The sequence below is a fragment of the Vulpes vulpes genome, chromosome 4 (assembly GCF_048418805.1).
Source record: "Vulpes vulpes isolate BD-2025 chromosome 4, VulVul3, whole genome shotgun sequence".
NCBI lineage: Eukaryota > Metazoa > Chordata > Mammalia > Carnivora > Canidae > Vulpes > Vulpes vulpes.
In genome coordinates, this window is record NC_132783.1 from 118,747,145 (window position 1) to 118,767,435 (window position 20,291).

The 20,291-nt window shown below is 44.6% G+C and overlaps 1 protein-coding gene across 1 annotated transcript in view; it reads right to left on the reverse strand.

Annotated features, from left to right (window-relative positions):
- ADRB2 (adrenoceptor beta 2) overlaps positions 1-20,291 on the reverse strand; it is a 55,430-nt gene that overhangs the window by 3,742 nt on the left and 31,397 nt on the right. The gene's annotated exons all lie outside the window — the stretch shown is intronic.

Consider the following 20,291-nt stretch of genomic DNA (forward strand, 5'->3'; position numbering starts at 1 on the left):
CCTCTCCCAAGGGAATCTTATCTGGTCCCAAGACCCAATCCTCAGATATACAGACTTCTAGCTCAGTTCCTTTATCTGAATTTCAGATACAATGTTCTGTCACTGGGCATTGCCACCTAAATGTCACAAAGGTGCTTCAAGACCAGCTTGTCTTAAAGTGAGCTCATTATCTGCCCCACTCCTGTGTTCCCTCTCTGAGTGACTAGCACCTCCCTTGGTAGATCGCTTGATCTGCCTACACTTGAGAGTGAGCCCAGCACCCTACTGCTTCTTCTCTCTCACTTCCCCATATTCTATTAATTTCTGCATCTGTCAACTTTACTTCCAAACATATACCTGGACACCCCAGAAGTTTTTTCTCCTTCGTTGTTGCTTCTGTTCTGGTTCTGACCACCATTGTCTCCCTACTGATAAATGGCTATAGCCTCTTCATTGACCCCCAGGCCTTCATTCTTGACTCTTTCAACTTATTCTCCACTGAGTTGCCAGAATTAAATTTTGTAAATGGAAAACTGACCCTGATGCTTTCCTACTTAAAACACTTCAGTGATTTCCAATAGTTTCAAGGATAAGCTTGACATATCTTACCTCATATTTCAAGGCCATGTATCATCAGTTCCCTGCTTACCCTTCTGGCCTCATTTCTCCTGCCCCCAGTCTCCTGGAGTATTACATGTGGAAGGGCCACTGATCTTTCAATTCTCAGAACGTGTCCCCAAGTCCTCATGTGGAAGCCCTTCTCAAATAACTTCAGCTCATTCTTTAGATGGCAGGTAGAGGTTGCTTCTTCCCATAGTTATTCCTTACACTCGAGTCTGGCCAAGTCCTCTCTGGTGGGGCCCTGGATGGGTCTTCTGAGAGCTCTGTATCCTTCTTTATGATTTATTTAAACTTTGAGCATTGGAGTCAGGCCGCTGCGATCTGAATTCCAGCTCTGCCTCTTGTTGCTACCTTTGAACCCAGTGAACTTATCTGGAAAATGGGTTTAATAATAGAATCTATTTTACAGAATTGCATGATTCTTCATTAAAATAGGGATTAAATGGCATTGAATTCATTATTTATATAATTAACTGTTTAAAATCTATTTTTTAATTTGAACTTAAGCTATAGAACAGCAGGGACTCGGGACACCTGCACCCCGATGTTTATAGCAGCAATGGCTACAATAGCCAAACTGTGGAAGGAGCCTCGGTGTCCATCGAAAGATGAATGAATAAAGAAGATGTGGCATATGTATACAGTGGAATATTACTCAGCCATTAGAAACGATAAATACCCACTATTTGCTTTGACATGGATGGAACTGGAGGGTATTGTGCTGAGTGAAATAAGTCAATCAGAAAAGGACAAACATTATATGGTCTCATTCATTTGGGGAATGTAAAAATTAGTGAAAGGGAATAAAGGGAAAGGAGAGAAAATGAGTGAAAATATCAGTGAGGGTGACAAAACATGAGAGACACCTAACTCTGGGAAATGAACAAGGGGAAATGGAAGGGGAAGTGGGTGGGGGGTTGGGGTGACTGGGTGATGGGCACTGAGGGGGGCACTTGGTGGGATGAGCACTGGGTGTTATGCTATATGTTGGCAAATTGAACTTCAATAAAAAAAAAAAAAACTAAAAAAAAAAAAAAAAAAAAGAATGGCAAGGACTATGTCTACCACCAAATGTCCACTGCTATAGTTCAAGTAACAACTCAATAAAAGGACAGTTAATAAATTACTAAATGTGATTTGGTATTTTGATTATTTTTTTTAGAAATTTAGCATTATCTCATGTTTCCCATGCAATTAAGTATTTATCTATTAATTGGTTTCTATTTGGTTGATAAATAATCTATTGCATAAATGCCCCAGAAATAATTTAACTATTCATTTATTGTTAGATATTAAGGGTATTTCAGTTCTTCATTATTTTAAATAATATGACAAACATTCTGGTGTATAATTTTATATCTGTATCTTAGATTATTTCCTTAAGTTCCCTTTCTAGAAGAGAAATCTTGTTAACATCTTCTATTGAAAATGTTCTAGGACTCTCTACATTACTACTTTATTTCCTGTCACTGCTTACAAAACATCACAGTTAACCATTTGGTGACTTTTGAATAAGTGATACTGAAAGCCCAAGGTTCAGCCAAACTTATCCCTCCTGCCCTCCACACTAGGAGTCAATGTACTTGCACCTATATTGGGAGCTGGCAACATTTAAACCTCTGTCTTTTAAGATTTTATTTATTTTAGGGGTTTTTGTTTTTAGAGAGAGTGTATGTGAGTGAGGGAGGGGCAGAGGGAAAGGGAGAGAGAGAATCTCAAGCAGATTCCACCCTAAGCATATAGCCCCACATGGGGCTTGATCCCATGACCCTGAGATCATGGCCTAAAATCTAGAGTTGGACACCCAACCGAGCCACATAGGCATCCCTAAACCTCTGTCTTTTAAAAAGATATTATATATTTTTTTTATCATGATAAGTATACTCTGTAATCCCTTACTTTTATTTCACTCATCCCCCCATCCCCCACCTCCATTCTGGTAACCATCAGTTTGTTCCCTATAGTTAAGATTTTGTTCTTTGTTTGTCTTTCTCATCCTCTCATTTTTCTTTTGCTCGTTTGATTTGTTTTTTTGAATTTCACATGTAAGTGAGAACATATGGTATTTGTCTTTCTCTGACTGACTTACACTGCTTAGCATTATACTCTAGTTCTATCTATGTTGTTACAAATGGTAAAATTCTATTCATTTATATGGCTGAATAATATTCCATTGTCTATATACTATATCTTCTTTATCTATTCATTCATCTATGGACACTTAGGTTGCTTCCATATCTTGACTATTATAAATAATGCTGCAATAAACTAGAAGTGCATGTATCCCTTTGAATTAGTGTTTTTGTATTTTTTTTGGTAAATACCCAGTAGTATGATTACTGGATCATAGGGTAGTTCTGTTTTTAATTTTTTGAGGAACCTCAATACTGTTTTCCACAGTGGCTGCACCAATTTGCATTTCCACCAATAAATCGTACATGAGGGTTTCTTTTTCTCCACATCCTCACCAACACTTGTTTATTGTGTTTTTTATTTTAACCATTCTGATAGGTGTGAAGTGATATCTCATTGTAGTTTTGATTTGCACTTCCTTGATGTGAGTGATTTTGAGCATCTTGTTATGTGTCTGTTGGCCATTTGGATGTCTGCTTTGGAGAAACGTCTAAAGTTTTGTCTTTTCTTCCTTAAGATAACCACATGCAAAAGAATGAAACTGAATCACCTTCTTTCACTCTGCACAAAAATAAACTCAAATGGACTAAGGACATAAATATGAGACCTGAGCCTATAAAAATCCTTAAAGACAACATAGGCAGTAACTCCTCTAACATCGGCCATAGCGATGTTTTTCTAGATAGGTTTCTTGGAACAAGGGAAACAAAAGAAAAAAAAAACTATTGGGACTACATAAAAATAAAAACCTTCCGCACAGTGAAGGAAACTCAACAAAACTAAAAGGCAACATACTGAATGGGAGAAGATGTTTGCAAATGATATATCTGATAAAGGATTAGTATCCAAAATATATAAAGAACTGACACAACTCAACACCCACAAAACCAAATAATCCAATTTAAAAAATGGACAGAAGAGAGGGGCTTGAGTGGCTTAATTAGCTAAGCATTTGACTTTATCTCAGTTCGGATCTTGATCTCAGGGTCATGAGTTCAAGTCCCATATTAGGCTCTACACTGAGTGAGAGGTTACTTTAAAAAAAAATGGGCAGAAAACATGAACAGACATTTCTCCAAAGAAGACATCCAGATAGCCAACAGATACAAAAAAGAGGCTTGACATCACTCATCATCAAGGAAATACAAGTCAAAATTTTAGGAAAGAAAGAAGAATTAGAGAATCAAAAAGGAAAAAAAAAAGTCTTACTGTAGCAAAACACAGATTTGGGGCCATTCCACAGCCCTGTGGTTTACACTTTGTCTGGCAATCTTTCAGAGGTTTGAAGAAGTAACTGTAATTCCATAGCAGTAGTTTTGATTATTCTCTTGATTTTTTCTCCAGGGTAAATTTACCTAGTTCTATCTATTGTTCTTCTGGGGACAGAGTTTCCATATCCCTCAATAGTCCAGTTCCCCTTTTTGGGTACTGTTCAAATTGTCAGCATCCCTATTAAAGTGTGCACTCAGAGGTGGACAGAGTATTCTCGAATGTTCCCGGTATGAGCTGGTGAACACAGCTTGCACGGCACTGTCCCTTCCTGTGGTTGGCACATGAAGCTTCTCTTTACTCTCTTTTGCTCTCCGTCTGTCCCTCTCTCAGACATTTATAGTAGCGATTCTAAAATATCTTGGTCTCAGATCTCTTTGCTCTCAAAAAATTGTTGAGGATTACAAATAGATTTTGTTTATGTAGATGATTTTTACTGATATTTACCATATAAGAAATGAAAACAGTAATTTTGTAAATCTTGATTTATTAGTCATTCAAAAATAAACCCATTACATGTTAACTTAATCAGCATATCTTTATGAAAGATTTTCAAAGCCAAAAAAAAAAAAATGGGGAAAATGGCATTGTGTTATGTCTTTGCATATCTTTTTAACATCTGGCTTTGTGGAAGACAATTTGATTCTCTTCCAATTCTGCATTTAATTGCAATGTTGCAATGTGTGTTTTGTTGAAGGATGTAAACAAAGGCTGGCCTCACTCAGGGGCATAGTTGGAAAATGGAGAAATATTTTAACGGTCTTTCAGATAATTGTGGATATTCTTTAATATTACACTAAAACTTGGCAAAGGTAGTTTCTAAAAAGTTAGTTGCAATGTGGAATCTGGAGGCTTATCAATGAACTTTTCATATCTTATGACATAGAATCCACTGGTCTAACTTATACTTTATTTAAGTGGATCTTTTATCCAAGCATGATTTTGTAACTTTATGCAATGGTGATCGGAGAAATACCAGTTCACTGCATTATGCTGATCTAAATGTTGGCACATTTTATTCTACTCTACCAAAAATAGCCACATTCATTAGTATAACCATCAATCTCTAAGTACTGGGAAGCTGACAAGCTTATGGTAGCAGATATAAATCTTCCAAAATCCACTTGAAACTGGAATATTATCATTGGCAACAAACATTTCGAGTGATTTTCCTTGAAATAACAGGCTCACTTCACTTATTTTTGAGAAAATGTCTGCCAAATGTCCACATCTGAATACCATAGTTTGTGTGTCAGTCATTCTCTCACGTGAAAAAGTGTTTTCATGACAAAGATAGTTAATTCTTATTGCAGACCAACAACCACCAGCATGTTTTTCTTCCAGATGACTATCCCACTGCAGTGCCCAGCAGAAGGACTTTTGCCTGTCTGGATTTTGTCACATAGAACATTACTGAGACGTATACTCAAGGGTCAATATTTAATAAAATTAACAGTGTTAACTGTCTAATAAAACACAGTGTTAAGTGGATCAGGCTTTTTTTCTTTATTTTGGATAGGTGGTGCAGATGGGAAAGAATGCAATGATGAGGAATAGCACAGCTGGGCGCCCCTAGCTGGATCTGTATCTGGATCCGGATCTGTGCTGAGGCGCTGGCAGTTTTAGCCACCGTTACTTCTGTACCATCCGTGTAAAAGTGAAAAAGACAACGTAGTATCTTGCAACTAGTTTGGGCTTTGTGGATCCCTGGAAAGGATCTCAAGGGCTTCCAAAGGTCTGTGGACACAGCTTGAGAACTGACTTTTCAGGATGATTACTAGTTGCATTAATTATGTTGAGCCTTACACTGATCCCATCAGTGGTGTCTGGGCTGTCACCAACAGGTGGGGTGTTTTCAAGGAGGTAACACGAATTATAAAAGGAACTGACATATCTTAGGTGCTGCTTCAGATGCTCTTTATATACACCATCTCACAGCCACCCTTGCGGTAGGTTCTGTTTTAACCCACTTTCAGATGAGGAAATGGAGAATCAGAGAGGTGGGTTAACTTGCTAAAGAACACACAGCTGGGAAGTTGGAGAGTCAACATGAAGCTCCCGTCAGTCTGACTCCAGAGCCTATGCCCTGGACTGCTTGTTATTGCTGGAGAGGCTAACAGGATGGGCAAAGTGAAGAAACAACACGTCAGAGGGGGCAGGAGGTCAGGTTAGTGACTGAGAATGTTGGACCCAAGGGTTTAAGTAGCAATTCAAAGGTTTCCTCCACATCTATTTTCCCATCTCATTCTCACAAAGGCCCTCTGAGTTGGCCCACGAGAGTTCTTATTTCCATTCTATAGGTAAGGAAGTTGACTCTATCTAGCAGAGAAGGATCCCTTTGTAACCCCAGAGTCATATAACCGGGAGAGCTCCACCTTCTCACCCAATGCCAAGGACCCAAGGCCCTTCTTGGCAGTTTTTCCCCTTTGGGGTGTCCTGTTATCACATGCCTTGGAGGGGAACTTGGCAGTACAGGCAGGCAGTGATGCCGTTGCTTCTAGAGAGAGAGAAAGGAAGGGCGGGCCCATTGGCCCTGGTGCCCAAGGTCCAGGCACTGATTTGACCAGCAGACCTTTGGATCTGTGAGGAGATTCAAAGGGGGTGCCCATTGAGGGGAGAGGTGCAATTTACATGAAATCAGGAACAGTTTATCTGTCAAAGAAGAGGGGAAATGGAGGGGTGGGGAGAAAACAGGCTGGGGAAAAAAAAAACACTGAAGTCTTTGAGGCCACTGACAAGGAGGTTCAAAGGAACAGAGAAAAAGGTCCCCAAATGTAGCCCAGATCTCTCTTTCTATAGAAGGAGAGACTGAGTCCCGCAAACGAGAAGGAACTTGCCAAAAGTCACCCAGCCAGTAAAAATGCCCTGCTGGCCCCCAGACCCCCCTGATGATTCACAGCACTCTCAGAAAAGAGACCATATTTAGATAAATAAAAGCAAGCCGCCTGGTGTCTCCCTTCTGATGTCACAGAGCAAACGGTGGGGCGCAGCCAGTAGCCAAGGTTGCTTTGCAAGGAGCAGCTCAAGTTCTGGGGACCCACGTTCCTTCTACAAAACTCTTGTGAACAGGGACTGAGAAGCAGGATGGAATTTCTTGGATTTCTCGGGACTTCTCCCGGGATTGGCCACGGTGTTCCTTCTGCCTACCACTCTGGGTGTTGAAATTCCGAGCGGGCTTTGTGCGCAGTTCACTCTGAGATTCTTTCCCTTTCAATGAGTTGGTTTTGCCTTTGTTCTTTTGTTTATATTCCCTAGACAATCAACGGTTCCTGAAAGTTAACAGGCCTCCTGGATGCGGAAGAGGGGAAATTTCAGGACAGTTCCTGAATGTCCAAGCCTTCAAAGCCCCATGCAAGGCCAGGCCAGCACACAGCCTCCAGCGTACAGGGGGAGATCCTTTCCGGGTCAGGGTCCGCTCCAGATGGAATGCCTGTTCTCACCTCAGCATCCTCGGTGGTCTCCTTGCCCCAGGGCCTTGCCCCCCGCCCCCTTCCCTGTGGATGTGTGCAGGGAGATCCTCCCAGGAGTGAGGGGAAGATCACCTGGTCCCTCAGCTCCTTTCCACTTTAGGGAGCTGAGTTTGGAATTTTAACCATTAGAGATTAATTCTTCAACTTCAGGTTTTGTTCACTAGGACAAAAGGCAGCATTATATTGTGGGAACGTCCCCTCTCCCTCCTTCTCCCCTCTCCCCTACTTCTTCCCCTTCTACCCCCCACCTTCTTCTTCAGTTCACAAATATTTATTGAGAATCAGCTATGTCCAAGGTCCTGTTTTTAGAGCTGAGGTTTCAGCACTGAAAGTGTTATCTGGTGGAGCTGAAAGTATATAGCTGGGGGAGTGACATGAACCTATGATGGGATGTCAGGCTGTGTGCCGTGCAACCGTGTAGATGAAGGTTCTAGAGCATGGCAGAAGGAGGATTTAGACTGGATGGTTAGGGATGGGCCTGGTTAGGACTATAGTCAGGAGGAGAGTGCACAGGAGATGAAATTTGACCTGAATGAAGGTAAGACACCTGAAGGAAGCTAGAGAATGTGCCCTGAAGCCATATGGGGAAGACTCCTCCACCAGTCACCCTAAAATGGGGTGGTCACCCCAAAAATGACTCCTCCCCCGGATGTCCCAGGACCAGCTTCATCTTGTTTCTAGGTGACATCCTCCTCCACATTCCTGAAGACCATGCTCAGGTCCCAGTTAAACCTTGTTATCCCAGAAAATCTGGCTGTTATTTCCACCTAAGTTTACCTTTTGTGGTAAGTTTCCCATAAAGAGCCCTCCCCAAACAGCCATTCTAGAATCTGAGGTTAACTGACTGAGTCTTCATTTCTTCCTCTTCTGCCATTCTTGATCTTTTCAGGATTCCAGAGCTTCAGAGCCAGACATGTCCTCTGAGCCCAGATGGCCCAAACCCTTCATCTTAGAGATGGAGAAAGTCAGGCCCAAGCCCAGGAATGGCCTGGTTGGTGGTTGGTCATGGAGTTAGTGGCAAAAATGGGCTAGTGGGGCCCATACCCAGCTGTGCTACTGATATAGGGCTCTTCCTCCTTCCACTTCCACCCCATACCACAACACACAGCCCCACTGGTCCACACCTATCTTCTATCCTTAGAGAATAACAATAATAGCACATATTTCTTCAGAACTCCGGTTTCCTTTTGCAATGTTGTTCTGTTCTTCTTTTCTGAGAAGGGAAACTCTCTGTAGGTTTCTCCTTTTTTTTTTCTTTTAAACTAAATATTATCTTTAGCTCTACGCCAGCCTCTAAAGGCTTTCCACCCAGGATCTCATTGAACGCTCACAACCCTCTTGTGAACCGTCTTATTATTATTGAGAAACTGGAAAGCCCAAGTTCAGAGAGGTTGAATAACTGGCTCAAGTTCACACAGCCAGAGAATTGATGGAACTGGAATCAAAACCCAGGCAGTGTGACTCCAGAGCCTGTACCTTCACACGACAGGCCAGTCAGTTCTTTGGGTGTAGCCTCTGCCACCAGCTAGTGTGGAGTGCTCCCGTGGAGCCTCTATGACTTTGGACATTTTGGTTACTTTCCTCACCTCCATTATCATGGCAAGTAGACCAGGCAAGGAGCCTACTAGCCCTCCGCTTTTTTCCAGGAGGCTCGTGACACATAGGTTAGCATGCTTAGCATCAATTGGCCTTAACACCCTGGCCACAGGTGATGCAATTCAGAATGGTAGCTTGACCCAAAAACTACCACCTTTGGGCTGGTTGGCAGCTATGGAGTGAACGCTCTGACCAACAGGCTGGGGAATCACTGAACTTGTCAGAACTTGTCTCTTGGAGATCAGTAAGATAGAGTTAAGGCACTGAATGGTGCTCATGATCAGAGGGGGCAGTGACAGATGCCCACTGCTTACAGACACGTGAGATAATCCAGTCACTCAAAACAATCACTGAAAAACTATCCAGTCAGCAAGATTCTGGCCTGCACAGGGTTTGTCTCTGTGGTTCAAATGGTTTCTTATCTCCTTTACTTTTCTGTGAACTCTTAAAATAAACCTCTGGTAAATGAATAACATGAGTGCAACTCTGTCCATGCTCCCTGGAAGGGGCTAGTAACGCTCCTCAGTCTGGGTCCCTTCAGGTGCTTCAACGGCTCAGTTGGTCACCCTCCCAGTACCAAGCACCCATGTCAGCCAGGATTCCTGCAATCATCCGTTTCACTAGCCCCTGGCTACACCTGAGACCAGTTTCCCAAAGGGAGGTCTAGGAGCCTTCTGGGCAGATTCCTGAGGCCCACTTCAGATCTGCTGAATCAGAATTTCTATGGGTGATGCTTAAGGATGGAATGTACCCAACCAAGTGATTTTTATGAATCCTGAAGTCTGAAAACAATGGTCATGGAGAACTGCTATGGGGTCACACACTTATCTCAGGTTCTACCAAACGTAGATACCATACATTGCATGGAGAGTGAATCTGTGTTCTGTTGGGGGAATGGAGATGGGAAGCATTGAGTCACAGCAGTCAACACCTGCTGATATGTTTTAGGGACTGATTCCACCTGAGATTGCAAAATACTATCCATGAGCTTAATTTGTAGAGTGCAGATAGATTAGTTTTTAAAGATTGGAAATGATGTGCCAACTTCATGATCAGAAGATTTCATATATACAAAAGCTGATTTCTGGCTTTCCTCGAAAATCTGGGAGATCTAGTAGCACTGAGCCTTTATCCTATTTGGCAACAATTGACCGTTTCTGAAGAACAGACACCACCTCTATATGAGGCCTGGATGCCCCCATTACTACAGGTTCCCCTTTGCTCCTTATCTCTACAAATTTGAGACTGTGTCAGTGGTTCAAGAAAAATGGGAGTGAGCACGTTTTTTGGTGGATGTAAAAAATCTTCATGCTTACTAGGTCAGCTTTGTGATTGTCTTGCAAACACTTTGGCTCACCTTTCTCATGCTCACAATGGCTCACTTTATTCATGCCTGATGTGTGCCTGGTCCTAAAGACATTTGAGGTAGGACCCGGGACACTGACACCCAGCTCCCTCCCTTGGGCTATAACTGGAAGCTAAGAGAACAACATAAAACCAGAGACTATTAGCATCGGACTATGGAGTGCCATGTCATACTCCTACAGATGGAGAGATGGCAGCCCAGAAAGAGGAAGAGCCATTCTAATGGTTACCCAGGAAGTGGGGTGTGGCCGGGATGCCAGCCAGTCCTCCTCCAGAGCATCACCCAACACTTCCCCCTCTCTGTCTACACTTGGCACTATTTGCCTCGATTTCTCTTATGTATGGTCATTCCATTTTTTTTTTTCTGGGTGTTTACCATATTCCAAGTACAGTGCTAACCAAAGTGTTTTACAAGCATTGTCTGATTTAATCGTTATTCCTGTTTGATGAATAAGAACACCGAGGTTTACAGTCACTTGGCTTATTAGTGGAAAAGGAGGGACCTGAATCCAGGTGCAGGTAGGTCAGGCCTTCTGCCCTGTGCTACCTCATACTGTAAACCAGCAGCGCTTCCAGGGGGACAACATGTCGTTCCCGGTCTATAGACGGTGGGGGCAAGAGGCTAAGTGGCTTGCCCGGGATCATGCAGCTGGCAATTGATACAGCTCGGACTGCTGGCTAGGTCTGACTCCAGGGCTTCTAAGCTATGGTCTCATTCACTGCCCTTCTGCCTCTCCTGAAATCCCTGGAAATCTTCCAAGAGTTCATTTGCATTGCTTGGTCTGAGGATACTCTTAGCATCATATGGAAATGTGGGTGTAAGGAGGGGGCCGGGTCCATTCAGTGCCACACTGAGCATATCTGTAATGGTTTTGTGATCCTGCAACATTTTGTGCCGAACACAGTGAGTGGCAGGCACAGCCTAAGACCCTCATGTGAAGTGACTCCCGTGAACAGGGGATTTGAGTGTGCAGACAAGAAGGGGCTTCTCCACCATCACATAGTGAGAGCTAACTCTCAAAAGACTACAGAGCCCACACTCTGCAGAGCCCAAGCCAGAACACAGGGCCCAAATTTTTTTCTGCATCTCTGTTTCTCTCTCCAACACACGATGCTGGTTCCCTCCTATTCCAATTTAATCAGTAAAATGCTGCGCACTGCTGCAATGCCTTTCTGTTGTCTTTACCTGATTTTGTGAAACATGATGGCAGTGGCCTTGCATCTTTGTCTCACTTTGTGGAAGATGAGACAATGAGCCCTGATCATTCAGGATCTGATGGCCCAGAAAGAGTGGCCTTTGTAAGTGGTTTTGCCATCATGCTCCAAAGAACCCTCAGGTTTCCTGTAGCCACTTCTGAGATTTTGAAGATAATAACATCTTTGCCACCAAAGAATAAAGATTCAATTTAACTAAGGAACATGTTAATCACTCATTCAAAAATATATTTTATTGGGGTGCCTGGGTGGCTCTGTCAGTTGAGCATCTGCCTTTGGCTCAGGTCATGATCTCAGGGTCCTGAGACTGAGCCCTGCGTTGTCGGGTCCCTGCTCAGGCGGGGAGTTTGTTTGCCCTTCTCCCTTTGCCCCTCCTCCTTCCTTGTGCTCTCTCTCTCTCTCTTTCTCAAATAAATAAATAAAATCTTAAAGAAAAAACCCAAAACATATTTTATATATTGGGGTTTAGACATCATTTAAAGAGAGCATTCTGCTACTAAGAAAGCGAATCTAAAATGTCACGGGCCATTAAGCTACAGGATACATCTGTTCAGAGATAGAAAGTAATCAGGGATCAAAGTCAAATATCCCAATAAAGAGAAGAAATCAAATCTTCACCTTGAGCTCACCAAGTACCTCACTGAAAGATGATCCTGCCTTCCCAGCATCTCCTCCTCGGTCTGCTGGGACAATGACAGTTTTTCTTCTACCCCTGCTGGGCATGCATGACCTGGCCTTTATTCACTACGGAACCCTAGCATGGCCAGCTATCCCTTGGCAAGAGGGTCTGAGCTTGCTGGTGGCTCTTACTACTCAGGCTGACCTATAGGATTCTCTACTATTTCCACTCTGCTTCTAGAGCCGAGAATCTGCAGATTCTGGCCCTGGGACCTGGAGGCCAGGGTTGCTGGGGAGGGGGTGCTGTGAAGTCTTCTGGAAGTGCAGCTATGGCTGATATTTCCTCCTCTATGAGTACAAGGGATTAGGAAGGTCCATTCACACAGGAACAAACTTGAGAAAGGCAAACAGATGGAGCAGATATACACTCAGGCCTGTTCTCCTCTGTCTCCTCAGAGCCTCCCCAGTGTAGGCAGGCAGGTGTGCACACACACAGAGTCAGATTCAAAGCTAGTTCAGTTGTAGTTCTTAGTAAAGTGGTTTAACTAGTCAGGTCAGATAGCCTGCTTGTCTGCTCTCCAGCCAGACTTACCTCTGTCTTTTTCTATTGTAGGTAAATAACCATGTAGCTCTGCAGGCAGGCCTGGCCTCCCTAGCAGCTGGCCCAGCCATGGACCCCTCCCAGAGCTCATCTCCTCAACACCGTCAAGGCCAAACTCCATATCATCAGATATTCAAGATCTCAGAAGTGTAGAGCTGGGCAGGATTGAGCCATCCTCTGCAAGCCTGTCATTTTTACATGTGGGAGAGGTGGGGGCCCAATATCTCAGGAGGAGGACATGGCACTTCTATCTTCCAAAGAGGCACACAGGATCTCTGCATCAAGCTGGAAGCCTGTCTTAAAATTCAGACTGCACAAATGCCAACCCTTGAGCTGCACCAGCCCCACACGCATGTTTTGTTTGGTCCATGCAGTGTGAACTGCCACATATTGTTTTGTAATTTAAATTTAAATTTTTAAATGGGAAATTTCAGCACCCCATCCCCAGCAAAGTTTAGATTTCTGATTTCTCTTAAAAATTGGACATCTTGGACACCTAGATCGCCATTCCCACGTGGCAGGAATCTGCTGAAGGCAAAGAGCCACAGTTCCTTTTAGGCTTAATTTATTTCTCTTTCCAGTTGAGCACCGGTGGGCATTTGTATCTGCAACCTCTGTCTGAACTAAAACAACAAAAGAATATTGATGATTGTTGATGTATAGTGAGTATCCTACTGGTAGTAGACACCATGCTAGGGACTTCCTGTATGTATGCTATCTACTTCTCACTAAAGCCCTGTGAGACTGATTTATTATAATTCTCCCATTTTACAGATGGAAAATAGAGGCTCACGTGAGTTCAGAGATTTGTCGAAGGTCACACACATAAGAAGCAGCAGAGCCAGGGTTAGAAGTCAGATTTTCCCAACTCTCGAAACTATGCTGATTCCAAGGTGTGGGTAGACTCTGTTCCTGGAGAGAACTTTCATGAAGATAACCCTCAAAATCTCTCCAACCCTCTCTATGTCTTTGGAGTTTGAGTCTCTGTTTCCAATAGCCAGAGGGATTTTGCTGCCTGCACGTCTGCAGGTATTCACCAGATGAGGAATGTGAGTGACAGACCGGAGTGGACTTTGCTCTAGTCTGCTTTCCAGACTCCCAACCGCTTCTGTCCCTCCTGACTTCTCTGCTCAAGTGGCTATCTCTCCCTTCCATGAGCCATGTGGGCACTTCGACTTCATCACTGACTCTCCTCTTTGCCGTTCATGTTTTCAATCAACATCCAGCCATATACCAGGTCCTGTTCATACTTTCTCTACATTTCTGGTTTTAGACTTTTGCTTTCTGTCTTCTGCCGACCTCAAATCCAATCTTCAAGGCATTGCCACATTAATCTTCTTGACACGTTGGTTAGATCCCATCATCCCCTCCTTATACTGGCCACCCACTGCCTGGGGAGGCAGGTGGTCCTTCTTTGGCATGGCCTTTGAGACCCTCTGCAAGGCTGAAGAAATTTCTCCAGGCATAGCTTTCTGCAATCCTCTTTATGTTTCCAGCCCTCCAGCCGAACCCAAATCTCAAATCTTCCCAGTGCTTTCCGTGTCTAGATGCTTGTCCTTTCTGTTTGGAATGCTCCGCTGTTCAGCCTTCCTTGTAGAATTCCACTCCATCTTTTAAGGTTGAGCTCAAAAGCCACTTCCAGGAAGGCTTCCCTGCACAAACTCTTTGCCTCTCAGTTCCTCAGTCACTTGTTTCACTGTTTGACAACTGTTTATGGGACATCTGCTATGTGCCAGGCACCATGGATACTCATTCAGGCATTCCTCCAACTTTTGGCAAATCCTTCCTGAGTCCTTACTACATGGCAGGCACCGTCCCTATATAAGAGATACAATACTCACTGCCGGGACGTAATATCCGTGCACGAGGGAAATAGAAAGCAGCTGAATCTGATTCACAAGACATGATATAAACACGTGAAGAATGAACAGGGCCCACCAGACATCAAGGGGCACATGCTCCAGAGATGTGCAGGCCTAGCTGGACCAACCCAGGAGCAAAAGTTCAGGAACAGCCTCTGGCCATTCCGTGGCTCCTCCTGCATTCTGACTTCTTCTTTGATGTTGATCGACACTGTGGCTGCTGGGCCTCTTATTTCACTCTCTCCCAGGGAAATGCAGCAGCCCCAAGAAGGATCTGCATCTGTGGATGCAGGAGCATCCCATGGCTGGACCCTGGACACTCTGTCCTTATGGCCACAGGTGGCACCATCAGAGGAGAAAGTGCAGAGCTGGACCACAGGGGTGGGGAGTGGGGCACGAGGTTGTGCAGTCAACCAGAACAGAGCCTGCTGAGACACATGAGGGTGGACCTTCTACAGTGAAGTCTGAAGTCTGCTGGTGGGATTGCAAGCTTCGGCGGAGAGTAGCTCAGGTGTGTTGGCAATGCTGCAGAAATCACAGGTAAATTGGCTGCCTGCTTCGTGCTCCACTCTCTCAAGTCCCAGCTCTAGGGCGTCCCATGCCACTCTCCTCTCTGATGCTGATCTCCTCTCTGATCTGATGAGGACTACCAGGGAATGTGTGCTCAGGCTCTGTGCAAAGGGTGCTATGTGGTTTTCTCATCTGAGGTTCATGCACAGTCCTTATCCTTATTTTGTTGGTGAGGATACTCAGGTGTGCACAAGGAAACAAACACAAGGGCACACCAAGCACACCGGAGTGTCAGAATTCAAACCCAATCAGACACCAGACTCCAGAGCCCCTGTGTTTAACCACATCAGAGCATAGCCAACTCTCCTGTTAAAATTACACCTGACCCAAGGCCTTGTTCAAATATCACCTCTGCTGTGAAGTTTTCCTTGATTACCTTATCCATCCTTGCCTATGGCACACCAAACTGCGCTGAGCAGTAGTTGTCATTCATTCATTGCATGTTTATTGCATGTCCACTACCCCTTCTCTAAGGGAGCCCCCTGTTCAGTTAGGATCAAGGCAAATTATGCATTAGAGCTGCTATGTTCCCACTTATGAAGTAGCTGCCATCACTTCCAAGGCCTGAGAAAGTCGTAGGTCTTTTCCTGTGGTGTGATGGCCTGGGACCATCCAAGCCACTTAAGAATTTAGGTCAGACATATGGAGATTCAGCAAGCTGCAAAACAAGCAGGTGGAGAAGCAGCAGGGAGTTCCGCTAGGCAAAGCAGTTGCTGGAGGGACAGCATTTATAATTCTTGCCCCTCTGCTTGCAACCATCCCGCAGAGTTGAGTTTCTGAGTCTTCCCCCAGAGAATGTGATGATCTCCTTAAGCTGTGCTCTGCAGGATTCTGGTGTTGGGGGAGTTTGCCAAGTGTTTACGAAATCACTTTAAGCAAAGCTCTTCTTTCCTCAGGGTGCTGTCATTCCAGCACCTCGGAGACTCCTCTGCTGGGATGTAGAGGGAGCCAGCGTCACGCTGTGCCAGGTCAAGTTCCCAGGCTGGGTCAGGCCCTGGAGAAGCCCATCCCACTTCACCCCACCAAGGAACCAAAAGGTACTTCCTTAGTCAGTTAGAAGACATTGAGAAAGAAAGGTGGGGAGAAATTTTGCTGAAAAGAGCCGCAGGCAAGCTATTTAGAAACTACCGTCCTTTTGCCCCATCCCTTCTCCAGAAAGCTCTGACAGGTTCTGGAGAGTGTGGTTCTCAGCGTTTACATGCAAGAGTTGGACCTTTGAGGATCACGGCAAATTTATATAATTTCTCTCCCCAAAAATCTCCCCTCTGCCACATGCAACTTAGTGTACAGTTTTAGGGTATTCAGGGGTTTCCCTGAAAGCCACCCATGAATCCCAAGTTTGGTGTCCCTATAGTGCCGTAAGCAAACAGGATGATTTAATTTTATTTTTAAAAAATTTTTTATTTTTTAAATTTTTTTTTATTTATGATAGGCACACAGTGAGAGAGAGAGAGAGAGAGTCAGAGACACAGGCAGAAGGAGAAGCAGGCTCCATGCACCGGGAGCCCGACGTGGGACTCGATCCCAGGTCTCCAGGATCATGCCCTGGGCCAAAGGCACGCGCTAAACCGATGCACCACCCTGGGATCCCAAAAAGATTTTATTTATTTATTCATGAGAGAGACACATGTACACACACACACACACACACACACACACACAGAGAGAGAGAGGCAGAGACATAGGCAGAGGGAGAAGCAGGCTTCATGCAGGAAGCTCGATGTGGGACTCGATCCCGGGACTCCAGGATCACGCCCTGAGCCGAAAGCAGACGCTTAACCGCTGAGCCACCCAGGGATCCCAAATAGGATGATTTTAGGAAGTGTGTGGAGAAAAAAATTTAAAATTTCAACCCCTGAGTATTTACTTGAATATGTATGCAAATCATAATTAACACATTAAATCTGCGGTCTTATAGATGTTTGGGGGAATGAAGCTAACCTTAAAAAAATTGAAGACAATTTTAAACAGAGCATTAAGTAAATGGGCAGTGGTTCTGGGAGCCAGAGCTGGAGAAAAGGCTGGAAGGTGCTGAACATAGTGGACGTTTTGAATGCACAGTCCTGGTTCATGGAATCTCCAATCTGATTCGATACTTTTACCATGGATGAGGCACTCAGGGCCTGGCGGGTTTAACTGTCCTACCTGAGTGCTTGGGGTAGTCAGAAGCAGATTCAAGGAAGTCCCCAATGCAGCAGATTCACAGGCCAGGGCTTTTTTCCAGAGCCCCATTTGTTTTCTTATTTTCTACCCATTCAGATTTAACCTCAGAGGGTAAAAGACAGTCCACCCTCATTCAGGGAGCAGAGTAACTTCAAGTAGCCAGTTAGAGCACTGTCATTTTACAAGGGCTTTTATAAGTATTTTCTTAGACTCTTCTCACTGTTTATACTTATAAATGAAAAAAATGTTTCAAGATGCTTGTCATTCCTCCCACATTGTTCCAGGTTTGCCTGTATAGAGTCTCAGGAAATGATCTGATGTCTTTCCCCGGGGGTTTATTCTATTTAGCTAGAGTCATAAGACAGAATCAGTTTCGTATGTTATGAGGCTTCTTTCCATTTGGATTGACATTGTGCTTGCTGGTCTGGTTGCCAGGTTGAAAACTAATGGTGTATCATATAAAGAACTTTCTTTAACTCTGCCCAGGTCAGCCCCACCAGCCCCTGCAGGGAGCATTGTTCTGACTTCTGAATGCATTCATTTAAGAGGGACATGGACCTAGGGGAGTGTGGCCAGAAAAGGGTACAGGACAGGTAGGAGACTGGGGGTTGAATCAGAGGAGCGACAGCTGAAGGAACTGGCATTGGCTGGCTTGCCCACAGAAGACTCCAGGGCCCCGTCCAAGGTCATTGCCTGCAGATCTTTAAAAGCGTTATTGTAGGGCAGCGCAGGGCAGCACAGGGCAAGCGGACCCCACTGCAGGTCAGCGGGCAATGCAGCGGGCAGGCTGAACAGAGGGGGTGGGTGGGCACTTGGTGAAAGCAAAGAGCAACAGGCAACAGCTCCAGGTGATTGTTCTCACGTAGGAATGCAGGCTAGAAACCTGAATGTTTTTTTTTTTTTTAAGATTTTATTTATTTATTTTATTTTATTTTATTTTATTTTATTTTTTATTTTTTATTTTTTTTAATTTTTATTTATTTATGATAGTCACACAGAGAGAGAGAGAGAGGCAGAGACACAGGCAGAGGGAGAAGCAGGCTCCATGCACTGGGAGCCTGACGTGGGATTCGATCCCGGGTCTCCAGGATCGTGCCCTGGGCCAAAGGCAGGCGCCAAACCGCTGCGCCACCCAGGGATCCCTATTTATTTTATTTTAGAGAGAGAGAGAAAGAGATAGAGAAAGAGCAACTAGTGGGGAGGGGCAGAGGGAGAGAGCAAGGGAGAAGCAGACTCCTTGCTGAGCAGGAAGCCCAATGCCATGTGGGAGCTCAATCCCCAGACCCCCAGACCCTGAGATCATGACCTAAGCCCGAGGCAGATGCTTAACCGACTGAGCCACTGAGGTGCCTTGAAACCTAAATTTTTTTTTTAAGATTTTATTTATTTATTAGAGACACAGAGAATGAGATAGAGAGAGAGAGAAACAGAGACAGAGACAGAGACACAGGCAGAGGGAGAAGCAGGCTCCATGCAGGGAGCCCGACATGGGACTCGATCCCGAGTCTCCAGGATCATGCCCCGGGCTGAAGGCGGTGCTAAACCACTGAGCCACTGGGGCTGCCCAAAACCTAAATTTTTGTATGAAATCTGATTTTCAAACGGTGGCCATATATCTCGAAAACATCTGAGAACACTGTGTGGCCAAAGAAAACACAACTATGAGTCAGATCGGATCTGTAGACTATGTTGTAACTTCTGCCTCTGTGATCATGAGGTTATTTCAGGGCTCCTGGTTGCTGATCCAGTGCTTATGCCCAAGCTTGGACTCCCCTTTTTGGGGGGAGCCAGCTCCTGTGGCATGGTCCCATGCTCAGCACTCAGGGTGCACATGGACTTAGGACAGCATTTTCATTCCTCTCTAGGACAGAGTGGAAAGCCCTAAGAGTTGGAAGACTCCTTCTGGAGTGGAGGGAGGGTCAGTCTATGCTGGGGAACATGGAGAAGGCGCATGGTCTCTGGAAATATGGCTAGAGAGGCAGGATATCCGAGTCCTCATGACACTTTTGCCAACCCCTTGCCTGTGTGTCCTAGAACACATGCCTTCTCCCAGTCTATTTCTTTCTCTACCTAAGGAGGGACAGGATTGGATGGTGTTCTGTAATTTTATGATGGTCACGCCTCCCAACCCTCAACCTACCCCCTGAGGACTTCCAAGTCCCTATATCCTGTGTCCCTTTCTAGGTTTCCACCAACCCTAAGAAACCCTTCTGCAGAGCCAACCTGGAAGCCTGCCTGCTTCCTGCCACCTTAGGCTTCTCTCTGCTTGTAATAGCTTCCTGTTTTCCCTACCTGCCACCCCCTGTTCATCCACTTCCTGGGCAAGGGCCTCCAGAACCCAGTCTCTTCCCCATTCGTATGTGCCTTTCCATCAGAGCACTCATCATGGTTGCACCAGACATTTATTTGTGTGATGATCAGATCAATATCTCACTGGGGTAGATTATCCTGATGGTCTCTTCTAATGCTCATATTCAGTGATTCTGGGACAATCAGCCAGTGAAGGGCAGAGCCAGAGCAGTGGTTCTGAATCTTTTTTTCTGTCCCATGCATCTCAGAGATTTCAACACCCACCTAGTGTGAACTGGCCAATGGGATTCGGAAACACTCACATGAAGATGAAGAGCACATTTTCTCTGCCACTTGTTACTTGTGTGACTTTTTAGACAAGCCACAGTGCACCTCACTTTTCTCATCTGTAACACAGAAACAATGATGCTGTTCTACAGGTTCTTGTGAGGTATAAGCGATCTAAATCACTTAGCTACTGTGTCGGGTGCAGAAGAAACATGCCATACATGAAAGCCATGAAAATAGTTTCAAATCTCA